Here is a 12,104-nt window from a genome sequence, read left to right on the forward strand (position 1 = left end):
TGGAGTGTGTAGAGAGTTGATAATATCTAACATGAACATGAAGAACATGTAGCCTGTTAATGAGCATCATAATGTTTTTGCAATGTGACACTTTATTATGTCAATTACAACATATAGAACCATGACATACAAATACAATACTTACATTTGAACATTGTTTTATATCACAGTAATATTGAAATAATGAGAATAATAGTAAAAAAATTGCTATTGCTAAAAATGGCCTGAATTTAATTATTCCCAAACTGAACATGGTTTTAAAGTCCCCATGAAATCAAAATGGACAATTCTTGTTTTGTTATGGAATATTACAGTGTTTATTCTAAATGATTTATGGGTGCACATCATTATTATGTTAATAATCTTTAATCAGAATCAGTTCCTCTTGCAGCATCTCTTCTCTGATGATGTGGGCGGGGCAACCTGTCACTCACATGAGATCAGCCAATAGCAAACCAATCAATTCCCCACAGACACAATCAAGCCCCGCCCACATCTGTTCTTGTTCCTGAAGCGTTTCTCTCAGATATACGACACAATAGAGGAGAGAAGAGACTTTACCCTGAACCTCGTCTCTCGTCCCAGACTCCACAGGTGAGACAGACTGGGATGAAGATGATGAAGGTGTTGATGGTAATGATGAAGATGAAGGAGGTGCTGATGGTGAAGGTGATGATTATGAAGGTGTTGATGATGATGAGACTAATAGTCGCTTCTCTTCAGGGAGGATCGTCTCCGTTCAGGAAGTTCACAAAGCCCTGGTCGGCTTTGAACAGTGTTTTATTGTGATTGGATGATGACATGTTAATGGGCGGGGTTTGCTTGCCATACGGGATTATTGTGAGTAATAATCCTGATAATTTGGGGGAATTATTTAGTGCCATAAAAAAGATTCTTTGTGTAATACATATATTTCTTTTATTTAAATTAATTTAAATTTGAGGTGAAATAAGACCTAAGATTCACGAATCCATGTGTATTTATAGTTAATCTAAAAATTATTATTGCACTTGGTGCCGATGTATATAAATTAAACCATTTATATAAAAACAACAGAAGTGTAACACAGTAGTTTGAAGAAAAAGAAAAAGTGTGTGTTTCGGCCCGTATCTCTTTATTCCTCAAGGCTTTTGAACGCAGGTCAATATTGAGTTTGGCAGCGGACAGAATTCCTGAGCTGGAGTGAATCTGATTGGATGTGTGGGAGGGGCGGGGCTTAGCGCTGCACTCCTATTGGCTGACACTGGAGACTGTCACCTGGACACTTGTTCCTCACAACTAGACAGAATCTCAGTGTGGAATTAGAGCCCTCAGATATGTGTGTGTGTGTGTGTGTGTGTGTGTGTGTTTGTATAGAGAGACAAATGAACTGGCTGAGATTGTGCTGATGGAGCAATTTGAATGAAACATCAGAAATATTGTTTGTGTTTTATTCAGAAGTCTGACTGAAAGAAAATGTGTTGTTGCGAATCCTTCCTCTCTAAAGATGGACAAGATGCTTTCATGTATTTATAAAACACAAAAAGAACAGTGTGTGATTGGAATTTTTGCATATGAAATGTTTTCCATTTGCATTTATTGGTTTGGCAGACGCTTTTATCCTCAGCTGGCAGAAACATGAGGAGGGATGAAATACAAACTTCCCAAATTAGAAATACGGGAAACAATAGAGGTGAAGATTAAACTGTCAGTTTTCAGACCGTTCGTCATCGATCCTCATCTCTGCTTCTATATTCAGATGAAAAACATTCCCTAAATCAACCCAAACAAAACCTTTTTACAGGAAAACTCAACTTAGTCTTATGTTGGTGATAGATTAACTCTTGATTTTTAATGTGAAATCATTTTTTAAACATTAGTTTTGCATGTCCCTCTCATTAGCCTATTATTTTAATAGTTTAAATCGAATATGAATTTCTACCTAAATGTAGCTTTTATTAAAATGAAAAAATAATTTTCAGGGTCATGTTAAGTTTCATTGTGTTTTCGTTCAGTGTAGTGTCCGTCTCCGTCGTTACGGACTCCTCATTGTTTGTTCCCTTGGTTACTGATCAGTCCCACCTGTGTCTTGTTCAGTTCACCGTCAGTGTTTGATGTGTTGTGTTAATATTCTCACATGTGTTTTAAAGACTATTATTATTATTATCATTCTGGTCATTTGTGTTTGGATTGCACAGCGCCGTGTCTGTGTCGTGTCATGTAAATGTGTGAAAGATGTGACTTCAACATTTGATTGATGTAATGATATTTGCTAGTCTGGTCCTTCAACCCCAAAACATTTTGAATGTATTGAATAGTCAATTCACTGTAATGTTTTGAAAAAATAATGCCATGGGTTATGAATGTGTATATGTGTGTATATAATTTTGAGTCTGTTGAAGTTACACATTATTTCGTTAGTCCAAATTCAGACATTCTACTGACGAGAAGTAACTACCTGTCTACTAACTCATTAAATTGTAACTACATGTCTACTACCTCTCATTAGAGTATTAGTGGACTGTTATCGTAGTATTATAGAAGTTGACATGTAGTTGTAAGGCCCGGCTCGATCGGCCCAATGGAGGCGTCCGGTCAGCGGGTGAAGGTGTCTGCGCGTTACTGTCTTTCCTTGTGGCAAAGTAATTTGATTAAATTAAATAAATGTTCTCATATGTATTTTCTCGTTATTTCATTTGACTCCATAAATGAAAAGGTTTTAATGATATCTATGCATCATTAAAAGTGAGCGAATGTTTGACTATTCTTTTTAACTCTACTGAAAATAATGTCATAGTCGATTAAAATCAAATCAAATGTTTACAATTTATTATGTCAGGTACATGTATCATGCTAATTACATAATCAATTCAAAGATAATCAGTACAAAACATCAAATGCTCTGGAATAAAGAGAAGAGATGCGAACCCAACATTAGGAAATACATGATGCTGAGAGTCCCGGCGACTCTGCATCACGGGGTGATCTGAGGTACAGAATCGCGCTGATCCTCTGGTTACATTTCATTATATAGACAAACTTCTTTCACATGGAAACATATGCTAACAATGGGAATTTGCATTGATCACCGTCCCAGACTTACTGGGGGCAGAATTTGCATTGAGTTGACACCTTTTGGGAGTAGGAGGCCATTTGCCTGGAGATCCACCCTCCTTTGTGTGCCAGTTATCTCTAAAAACCTTATTACCTTTTGTTTTACTTATTTGGGAATGAGACGCTTGTACCAGTCGCACTGAGACATTTCAAATGATACCAAACATGTGTAATACTGGATGATAATTATTCACATTAAACCATATAGATTCTTGGGTGAATTTAGGTGGGGATGGGTGAAGGGAATGATGTGTAAATTGTGATCGTGTCTCGAATGATGCAGGAGCATCAAAATAAAGAGTTAGAAGATATTAAGCATCAGTCTACTAATACTCTAATGACTGCTAGTTTGTTACTTAACGTATAATCAAACGTGATTATAGGGCTTTGTTTTCCTGTGTATTTAAGAGCTTCAGTTCTCTCCACTCATCGTCTGGTGTTGGTTGTGTTTGAGTACACACTGTTTCATGTTTCTCGTTCGTTACTACTCTAGTCTCTTGTGTTGTTTAATTAAAGTTAAGTTGATAATGGATCCCCTTGCCACATCTCATCTTCTTCCTCAACCCGAGTGTGACCGATATAAGGTTGCTGTGAGAATATTTGATACCAGTGAAATTTCACAATCCTCGATAGCAATTTAGATGCCACAGCAGAAACTAATACTAGGCTAAGGTAAGTAAATAAAATTCTAATGATTATTGAAGAGACAGTATGTAAACGGTCAGTTATACAATAAAAAGATTACAAACAATAAAACAAATACTATGTAAATCTATTGTGTTGTATATCTGAGTGAAACGCTTTAGGAACAAGAACAAATGTGGGCGGGGCTTGATTGTGTCTGTGTGGAATTGATTGGATGGTTGTATGGTTGAGGTTTGCTATTGGCTGATCTCATGTGAGTGACAGGTTGCCCCGCCCTCATCATCAGAGAAGAGATGCTGCAAGAGGAAGTGATTTTGATTCAACATTAACACAATGATGATGTGCACCCATAAGTAATTTACAATAAACACTAATATTCCATAAAAAAAACAAGAATTGTCCATTTTGATTTCATGATGACTAACAGAGATCATACAGGTCCTGTATGAGGGTCAGATGTCACCTGTGGTTACCATGCTAACAGAGAGAGTTTAATCAGATGTCAGAATTTAAAACCCATTCTTTGTGATCTTTAGAGAATCTTCAGAAAGTCTGTGTGTGTGTGTGTGTGTTAGTTGAAGACTGCGACAGAGTCTCATGCAAGTTTAATAATGACAGTCCAGCGCTGTGGTGATGCTGAATGTGTCATTACTCTCATTTGCACACGTGTGTGTGTGTGGCTCGCTGTCAGGCTGCTGTAATTAATGAACACACAGTGTTGCTGGGCTGTCACACTCTCACTGTTGCCATAACAACAACATGCAAATGAAGCTTGGCTTGATGTTTTTACATTTATAATCAGGAGAGAGAGAAAAGCGATTTCTTCCCTCCAGCAGAAGCGACGTGATTCCTCCACACGCGCCGTCATTAATATTACACACGCGGCTTCCAGCGTCCTGATGTGGAAGAGCTGCTCAGACACACACACACACTCACACTCTCCTCCACTTGACCATCATCTGCTTCCTTCTAGTTCTGCAGAACACAATCAATCTGCTCAGCGACGTATTAAATGTATAATATGTTATGTGAATGCTAGGTCAAAGAGATGTGTTTTTAGACTAGCTTTAAACTGACAGAGTGTGTCTGCTTCCCGGACAATGGTAGGAAGACTGTTCCAAAGTTTTGGTGCTAAATAGGAGAAGGATCTACCGCCAGCAGTCGATTTTGATATTCTAGGTATTATCAACTGGCCGGAATTTTGAGATCGCAATAGACGTGAAGGACTATAATGCGTTAAGAGCTCGCTCAAGTACTGTGGAGCTAAACCATTTAGTGCTTTGTTAAGTAATCAGCAATATTTTAAAATTGATGCAATGTTTAATAGGGAGCCAATGCAGTTTTGACAGAACCGGGCTAATATGGTCATACTTCCTGGTTCTGGTAAGAACTCGAGCTGCTGCGTTTTGAACCAGCTGTAGTTTGTTTATTAAGCGTGCAGGGCAACCACCCAGTAGAGCATTACAGTAATCTAGCCTTGAGGTCATGAACGCATGAACTAATTGTTCCGCATTTGTCAATGAGAGCACATGGCGTAATTTAGATATATTTTTAAGATGGAAAAATGCGGTCTTACAGATACTAGACACGTGACTTTCAAATGAAAGATTGGTATCAAAGAGCACACAAACCCAGGTTCCTAACCGGCGACGAAGACTCGACAGAGCAGCCATCAAGTGTTAGACAGTATTCTAGTCTTGTCCAATCATTATAATCTCTGTTTTTTCAGAATTAAGTTGTAAGAAATTACTAGTCATCCAATTTTTTATATCAGCAATGCATTTTGTTCATTTTGTGAATTGGTCATTCTCCTCGGGGACCTATACACAATATATGAACAAACAAAATGTGATAAATATATAACCCCAAAACACACAAAAACACATCACACAATGCTAAAACATTATTTTCTATGACATTAATTTGACCGTAAATACTTGTTTTAAAAATTCTTATGTCGTTGAATGAAAAAAGGACACTAATATGATTAACGTCTTTAAATATTTATACAGTATGAAATGACATGTATAATGGGGAAATGAAAATGTCATTATGTGTGAGTACAATGTGATCTCTGTGTGTGCTTCTGCTGATGTGATGAATGTAGTCATGTGTGTTTGGATTCTCAGTCGAATCGTGCCAGAATCGCCTCACTGACCCTCCAGCCTTGATCTCAAACGTCTGGGATTGGTTACAAATGAATACAAACCTGTTTCACTTTCCCCCACAGATTAGACACTTTCTTTTCTCTTTCTCCTTCTCCTCTTCGTCTGTGATTCTAGATAAAGCTGTTGGTAAGTCTTCTGTCTTTGCTGAGTTGTTGGCTTTGATTCTGGAATGCTTGAACTCATGAACCTTCTGTGCAAACTCCTCTTTCTCTCTGTTGAAAAGTGTGCATCTGCTTTGTTTGTCAGAGGTTTTTATTATTTGGTTGTAGTCTGTACCACATTGCATTATATAGCACCAAATATTGTGCACCAAAATAACTGAGTTTTTTGATAACCTTCTCTCTGAGCTTTAGAATTAAACAGGTTGTTTTTTGCTGCTCTGCATGTAAGACTTTTATGTAAATGCCTCTTCACATGTGAAATGAGTAACAGTAAGATCAGTGAGACATTTTTGCTGTTTAGTTTCAATAAACCCTTTTTTTCACTGGGGAGGGAGTTTTCTGTTCTGAAAAGTTACAGTATGATTTTATAGTCCAGTCAACTCTTATTTCAGATAATCAAGAAAACATTTGCACAAAAACTTTTACTTAAGACACTTGGGGCCAAATTTACTAGCAGTTTGAGCCAGCAGCACAAACCCTCTTTTGGCATTAAAAAACTACTGTCAGGATTTACTAAAGACACGCAGTGAGAAACTAGCGCTGAAAAAGTGTGGACAGGGTTATTTTTGTGGCTGACCTTAGTGCATATGCATTTGCAGGAGTTTCCCTTTCAGATGCAGTTATTCATGGGAGGAGAGTATTTAAATGAATCACGCAAGGTGATTTACTAAGGTTTGCGCTCATCAATGTACCAGTTGTTTGCGCCATTATTTACCGCCCAAAAAAGCACGTCTTTAACCAGACGATAACTGGTAGATTGTGTTGGTCATTATGGAAATGATCTGACTTCGTCTGTACTCTTTAATTTGCGTCAGTAGATCATCGCAGAACTTTACACTCCCATCTGCGCAGTTCTGGAATTGCGCTCTCACGCTAATGTGCCCTGTTTAGTAAATCTCCTTACTGTGCTTTCAGGGTAAACATTTCATCAGAATGTGTGTTCCATGGGAATTAATTAAGAGCATGCCTTTGACATTTCTAGTGCTGTGCTCTTCCAGTTACAGGACCTGATTGGTGTCACTGACCTTCTAATGAAGTCCTTCTGTATCTTTTCTCTTTGTGCAGGTGAGCCTCCATGACACCCAGATTAGCAGATGAAGCTCACCTGCCCACATGCTGGGTTTTCACTCCGATCCCTTAGTCCCTAATTAAAATCCCTCACCAGATCATCATCTGCCCGTCGTCACTGTACTCATCATGTCTGGCCAAAGGAACCCCTGTGTGCTCAATGCAACCGGCTTCACTCCCGAAGACTCTGTGGAGATGGATGTTTCAGTGGAGACTGCACTGGACAGATGTGATCCTGTTCCGCCTCCAACAGACGAAAGCCAGATGGCATTGAACGATGAGGAAGAGGAAAAGACCGAAGGGGTTTCTTCATCGGAGAAGGGTTCCTTCTACACCCGTAACCTCCGCAACTACAGTGATCATGAGGACTTCCATCGGTCTGAAGGACCATTCTGTGTTTGCACCTTCTGCAATTTCAGTACCAACAACTTTGAATGTCATAATAAAGTTCAACACCCAAACAAGAGCTGTTCCAAGTTCAGGCAAACAGTTGATTGCGAGAATGATGGTTCCCTTCTGGAAGCAGGTGGAGACACTGGAAAGACACCAAAATACAGCATTTTGGAGAAAGGACTTGAGGTGGAGAAGGGTCTGTATAGTCCAGTGTTGAAGGATGAGATCAGGGCTGTGAGTGTAAATGGTACGACCATTATCCCGGAGCCCGTGTGTCATGTGACCCCTCTTCTACAGCGACCTCCCAATCTCTGCAACTCTCCCACAATCGCAGTTCCTCTTCACACCAGCAAGTACAACCCAGTCCTGGACAGCAATCCCACCCTGATCACATGTTTCAGCAGATTCCCGTACCCGACGCACTCAGAGTTCTCCTGGCTCACTTCAGTCTCCAGGCTCCCGGAGGAGCAGATCAAAGTGTGGTTCTCCACCCAGCGCCTGAAGCAGGGCATCACCTGGACTCCTGAAGAGGTGGAAGAAGCCCGGAAGAAGATGTTCAATGGGAGTATACCAACCCCACAGCACACCTGTGTGGCTTCACCTGAACCAACTCGTCAGAACAGCCCTGCATCAAACAGCACAGCAAATATATCATCCACCACTTCTACTGCTCTCTGTCAGACTCTTAAACACTCTTCAGGAACTCCTCTCTTGGCTTCAGAGCTCAAACGCCCTGTTGTGCACATGCCTCCACTTCTCGCTTCTTCTCCTGGGTTCCCTGAGTCTAAAACATCTAGCCCTGCTTCTTTTGTGGCCTCAGACATTAAGAGACCTGTTGCATATTGTGTCCCACCTAAAGGGAAACTCCCAATGGTTCAATCCAAAGAGAAGATGATGTCCAAAGAAAGACTCCCTTTGTTACCCATAGTGTCCACCAATCTCAAAAGATCTCTAATTCATCAGCAAATAAACAATCGTACTTCTGCCTTTGCCTTCATTCCTAAAAACAAGTTATCCTGCTTTGGTAATGGTGTAACCGTGTCCTCTTCACCAGCACAAGTGAACAGACCAACAATCATCCAGACTCTTTCCCGGTCCCCGACACCAGTCCTTCAGTGTAAGTCTACAGAACCACCAATGCTCCCATGCTTCAGTAGTCAGAATGACAAAGAAATCCCACATGGGGATGTTAAGCATTGGTTTCTTGACCACACTACAAATTCCCAGAACTCGTGTGTTGAATTCGGTTCGGTTCCCACTCAGTTTCCTCTTCTGAAGGACAAGAGTCCTGGACAAATCAAGCTTCTAGAGGAGAGTTTCCAGAGGAACAGTTTCCCATCCTATAATGAGGTCGAGCAACTCATGATCACCACTAGACTGTCCCGAGAGGAACTCGAGAGCTGGTTCACGGAGCGCAGAGCACTTCGAGATTATCTGGAACAAGCCCTGCTGAACTCCATGGGTTCTAGACGGGATTCCCTACAGCCGGTCCTCAATGGATCCCAGAGATCCGGGACTCGTACCTTCAGCCCTGTACCTCCCAACAGCAAGTCTGTGAACCAGGTCAAAAATGGGTTAGTCCAAAGCCGATGGCCTTCGCCTGTGGAGTTCAGGCGTATGGAGATGCAGACGCGGTTGTCCCGCACAGAACTCGTCCGGTGGTTCCGAGACAGTCGGCTGGCTCGGCAGAGCTGCGTCCTGGACTGGAAGGAGGTGTTTGGAGAGCGAAACGGCTGCCGGGCTGAAGATTATCCAAGCCCGAAGGATCGACCACTCAGAGAAGAGATCATCAAACCCAGCACCCCGGGGATCGAGAACCGGTTCTCCAACACACTCGCTCAGCACACGGGGAACCCAGAGATCAAGAACCGGTTCTCCAACACACTCGCTCAGCACACGGGGAACATCGGGGAAGCGTTCAGAGATGGTAGCGAGGACTTCGGAGTTTCAGACGATGGAAGGTATGTTTAAAGATGAGCAGAACACTGTTGCATGTGCTGGTGTTGTCATGAAAGTCGTGTTTTTTGGTGAAGTGTATTGAAAGAATGGTAGAAGTTTAACCCTCTGGTGTTCTTCGGGGTCTTTTTAACCCGCAAATTACTTTTGCTGAATTTAAAAAAAAATTATATATATATATTTTTTTATTGTTATGATATCTGTTTTTATGTTAGCGTGAAAAAAATTGTCACATTCATGGTCTTTGGGGTCTCTGGAGACCCCGCTAGGGCTGCTCGATTATGGAAAAAAAATTATAATTTTTTTTTTATTTGATTTGATTTATTAGACAGTAACAAAAATAAATGCATAACAAGAAGTCATCACCGTGACATTATACATTAATCAGAACTGTCGAGGATAAAACAAGAAAGTTACAAACTTATTTCTATTGTGGTCCTCGTTGTAGTCTGATAAAGATGGCCAGGCAAGCTACAGATGACTAATAGGTAGCCTACCTTGTACATTCAACCACATCCAAATACAAAATAAAATAAACAAATACATATACAGCAAAAATAAAAATTCCTTAGGATCACATAAAAAAAAAAATCTAATTAGCATTTAGCAACCATTCACCACATGCTCTATTAAAACAGCGATCTGACTGGCTTAACTTAATCTCAACTGGGAGTTTGTTCCATTCCATAGCTGCCATGTACAAAAAGGTGTTTTGCCCAGAACAGCTCTTAAATCTACAAGGAACTATGTCTGTGGCACTACCTCTAGTTGAGTAGCTATGAGAGTTCCTAATAAGCTAATAAGCTCTTTAAAATACCTTGGCTCATTCCTATACAAAATCTTTGTGTTAATCTCAGTTTCAACTGTCTCACCCTGTTTTCAACTGTCAACCATTTTAATTTCTTACGTTCGGGAGAGCCGACATGGTTCCTATTGTTGAGATTTAAAATCAACCTGACTAATTTATTCTGTGCCGTTTGTAGTTGAACTTTTATCCTCTTGGGGGCACTGCTGTACCATGTAGTACAGGCATAATCGAAGTGTGGCTGAATTAAAGCATTTGCTAACATTTTTAAAGTTTCTTTATTTAGAAACTGAGCCTTACGTGCCAGAAATTTAATTCTTTGGTTCACCTTTATAATAACCCTTTGACCCATACTTTCTCCACTCACAGAACTATCCAAATCACAGTCTAAGTATTTAACACAATTTTTAACTTCAATCTGGGTGCCACCCACAGAAATTTTGAGCTCGGGAGTTCTACTCAACTTTATTTTTGAACCAAATAGAATAGATTCGGTTTTCCCCAGATGCAAAGACAATTTGTTCTCTATCAGCCATTCACTTATGTTCTTTAATTCCTCACTTAAATGATTCTCAATAACTTCTTTATCCTTATGGGAGAACACCAAGGCTGAATCATCCGCGTAGAGAAAAAGATAACAATTGCAAACAGAATTCATATAATTTATATACAAGAGAAACAGCAATGGACCCAGGACACTACCCTGAGGCACCCCACATGTTATTTCTCTAGCCTCAGACAGAGTGCTGTTAATATCAACTCTTTGATACCTCTTAGTTAAATCATAATCACGATTATTTTGGTCTGTATTGAAATCACGATTATGTAACACGATTATTTCACATGACTTTGGGAACGTGTTGCATTTATTAAAAAGACACCTATCAACAATTCTTAATTTTTTTAATTTTGAACATTTATTGTACTTTTTGAACTATTAAAATAAATAATATAACAGATAATACTTCAATAAGTATTTTAATAATTCCCGCAGGTCTACCACTTATAATGCGGGAAATCCCCCCGCAAACATTGATTCACTTTAGCAAGTAGATTGTATGAGTCGCCTAAATTAATCCACACAGATTATAAAATCAAATCAATCATTTTAAAACTTTCGCAAAGACACAATTTCACAAACCGCGCGAGTGTTCAGCGGTGCTGCGTCTTCTCTCTCTCTGGCTCTCAAAATGTGTTGGACAAAGTGTTGAAACTACACTCTCGCGTTTAGGAGTCGGGACATGACAGAATTGTCACTTGCACAATCGGGCCAGTATTGCATCATTACTAAAGTTGATTATTTTCACTTCTTTTAAGTCTTATCAGTTTAAACATTCAAGCTGAGAGAGTTTACGGCTTCGGGAGGGGCGGGTGTGCGCGTGTGCGTGTCATTCAGAACACAAGACAATATAAGAGAGTTCTTGCAAAACAGAACATGGCAAAATAATCGTTTTTATTCGATTGTACTATTTTGGTGATCGTTGGGAGCCGAAATCAAAATCGAAATCGAAATTCAATTCAAATAGAAACAATGCAGAACACACATAGAAAGAAATGAAGTGGCACTCTTCTGACAATGCTAAAAACATTCACAATGCAAAATTATCATGCTCACACACGCGCACACACACACACACACACACACACACACAGAGAGAGGCATACATTTGTGAGACTATAAAAACTGCTCTCTTATAATTTGTCAAATAAAATAGTCCAAAATGTGGAACCACCAAAAAAACATCGACAATGTGAACACACACACAGAGAGAGGGAGAGAGAAAGAGACAAAAGTTACTGCTTTATTTGCTTATT

Source organism: Scardinius erythrophthalmus, assembly GCF_964197995.2.
Source record: "Scardinius erythrophthalmus genome assembly, chromosome: 10".
In the NCBI taxonomy this organism is placed as follows: Eukaryota; Metazoa; Chordata; class Actinopteri; order Cypriniformes; family Leuciscidae; genus Scardinius; species Scardinius erythrophthalmus.